The 3105-nt window shown below is 38.2% G+C and overlaps 1 pseudogene; it reads left to right on the plus strand.

Annotated features, from left to right (window-relative positions):
- Positions 1-218: 218 nt before the first annotated feature.
- On the plus strand, positions 219-610 carry LOC108537265 (60S ribosomal protein L6 pseudogene; annotated as a pseudogene).
- The last annotated feature ends 2495 nt before the right edge of the window (positions 611-3105 follow it).

A 3105-nucleotide genomic window follows, 5' to 3' on the forward strand; every position in this document is an offset into this window, starting at 1 on the left:
AGCCCAAGACAAGATTCAACACCCCCCAGGGAATTATAACAGGATCCAAAGTCTCTAAAACACATAATCTAAAATAGTCAGATAAAGTATCTTTAGATTTGCAAAACATGGCCTATGATAAAAGAAAAAAGAGTTAATAAGAATAAAACTACAAATGCCCCCCAGTGCTCCAGATCGGGCTAAGAAATAAGGACTTCAGCTCTTTCCCATCTTGCAAGATGGCGGGTGAAAAAGTTGAGAAGCCAGATACTAAAGAGAAGAAACCCCAAGCAAGAAGGCTGATGCTGGTGGCAAGGCGAAAAAGGGTAACCTCAAGGCTAAGAAGCCCAAGAAGGGGAAGCCCCATTGCAGCCGCAACCCTGTCCTTGTCAGAGGAATTGGCAGGTATTCCCGATCTGCCATGTATTCCAGAAAGGCCATGTACAAGAGGAAGTACTCAGCCGCTAAATCCAAGGTTGAAAAGAAAAGAAGGAGAAGGTTCTTGCAACTCTTACAACACCAGTTGGTGGTGACAAGAACGGCGGTACCTGGGTGGTTAAACTTTGCAAAATGCCTAGATATTATCCTACTGAAGATGTGCCTCGAAAGCTGTTGAGCCACGGCAAAAAACCCTTCAGTCAGCACATGAGAAAACTGCGAGCCAGCATTACCCCCGGGACCATTTCTGACCATCCTCACTGGACGCCACAGGCAAGAGGGTGGTTTTCCTGAAGCAGGCTGACTATGGCTTGTTACTTGTGACTGACCTCTGGTCCGCCAACAGGCTCCAGTGTGTGATGTTCCCCTCCCTGTGTCCATGTGTTCTCATCTGTTCAACCTCCCCTTATGAGTGAGAACATGCGTGTTTGGTTTCTGTTCTGTGTAGTTGCTGAGAATTATGGTTTAGCAACAGAAATGAAATATTTTGCTGGATGTATTTTAAGGCAAAACTAGACACAAACAGGGAGAAAATACCAGTGAACTTGAAGACAAGTCAATAGAAATTTTCAAATTGAAGCACGTTAAACAATAATTTAAAAATGGTAAGAATTAGGCATTCAATGACAAGCAGGTGAGTGTTAAGTTGTTTAACACACTATATAATTGTAATCCCAGAAAGAGAGGGCAAAGGTAATAGCATAAAAAATACTTCAAAAAATTTTGCCTGATTTTATTCCAAAGACTGTTCAGAAACAGCACACCACTAATCGAGGAAGCCTGGAGCAATTGAAACACAAAGAAAACCAACATAGGCACTTCATAGTCAAACTGTTAAAAAATAATAATAAATAAATAAATAAAAGAAAAGAAAAATCTTAAAGGAAACCAAGGGAAAAGAGCACATGACATTTGGAGAAATAGGAACAGTAATAAAGCTGACTTCTCCCCAGAAACTATGGAGGCCACAAAACAAGAGAACATTTTCTTTAAAGAGGTGAGAGAAAAGAACTGTCAACCTAGAATTCTATATCCAGGGGAAAAAATACTTCAACAATGAAGACAACATAAAATCATTCCTAGATAAACGCTTAGAGACTTTGTTCTCTGTAATACCACGTTAAAGAAAAATGCTCAAGAAAGTTATTCAGAGAAAGGTAAAATAAAATATAAGATAGAAATATAAATCTATAGGAAGGAATAAAAAACAATGGAAATGATCAGTATGTAAGAAAAAATAAGAACCAGTTTTCTTTTAAAAAAATTATTTAAAAGTCAGTTGGCTCTTGGAAGGCAAAAATAACAACATTACCTAGGGTTTATAATTTATAGCAATAAAATACATGACAATAGTACAAAAAAAAAGAAGTGTAAATTGAAACATTGCTGTAAGACTCTTACTACATAAGTGAAATGATATTATATGAATTCAAGGTATACAGTGATAAATTAGGGGTTTATATTATCTCTAGAAGGAACACTAAAATAAAATTTGTAGAGCTCCTGAGAAATCAAGAAGTCATCCTGGATCACGAGGTGTCAACCAGCAATGCCCTGAGCACCAGTGGTATCGTCCCAGCCCTGGATCTTCCTACCAAAGCATTAGGTCATGGCCTAAGCCTTTCTTTCCTTGTTAGAGAGACTCCTGAAAAAGGTGTCTATATATAAAGAGGAAGAAGTGGGGTCATATAAAGCATTTAAGAAACCATCTTATTTCAGTCATTCTGTAAATGATGCCCAGTTCACATTCTGACAGCCCTCTGTGATCTGCATAGTCGTATTGCATTGTGGTTGGCATGTAATTTCTGGAGGCAGCTGGAAGAATCAGACAAATCTTGGACATTGCTCCAGTGGTGTATGTGAACCATTCAGTTCTAGCCAGAATAAATTTGCTTAGTAGGACCAGCCTGTATCACTTGAGTACGACTCAGCTATACTCAGACAGATGCATGGGTAAAGTATATCTAGTCACTCTGCACACATGTGCCTTAGGCACTAACGCAGTAGTAGTTTGGGAAGTTTCAAATATGCCTTAGTCAACTGGTTCACAGATAGAAAGCAGCAGGGAAGTAAACATTTTTTTAGTTTAGGGACTCTTATGCAATCAAAAAGTAGTTCCAATGAAAGCTATGATCTAAGAAAAAAAAAGTGCTTTGTTGTAAAATGGAGTAGCACTAAAAGTAGTTCTAGGCACACTAGCTAACTTTGGGAAGTATTACAGATGCCTGATTTATCAGAGATCAGTGAGTTAAGAGATATCACTGAGGAGCTTTAGCAGTGGTAATATCTTCAAATTTGCTTCTATACAGGTCTGTAATTGTGATTATGTGTGCGAATTACAATATGCATCCATTAAAAACATAGAACTATGGGTCATGAGTGGAAAACAAACGAATATTTTATCAATTTGTGTCTGTCTGTTGGAATTTAAGCCAGAAAAAAGAAAATGAAATTCTCTTCTTCTCCTCTCTCCCTCCCACTTACAAGCCATTGTTTGGCCCCTGCTCTCAAGACAAAAGATGACACTCTTGAGTTCCCATTATGGATTAAATAGTGGGATGCTGCTCGTTTGTAACTATTACTTATAGCTATCTTCCCTAAAAAACTAACTAGTTCCAAAATTTTATTCCCTAATTGGGGAAAGGAGGTAGGGTTCTGACTTAGGTCTTATTAGAAAAAGTCCTATGT

The sequence above is a fragment of the Rhinopithecus bieti genome, unplaced genomic scaffold (assembly GCF_001698545.2).
Source record: "Rhinopithecus bieti isolate Rb0 unplaced genomic scaffold, ASM169854v2 scaffold_315, whole genome shotgun sequence".
Lineage (NCBI taxonomy): Eukaryota > Metazoa > Chordata > Mammalia > Primates > Cercopithecidae > Rhinopithecus > Rhinopithecus bieti.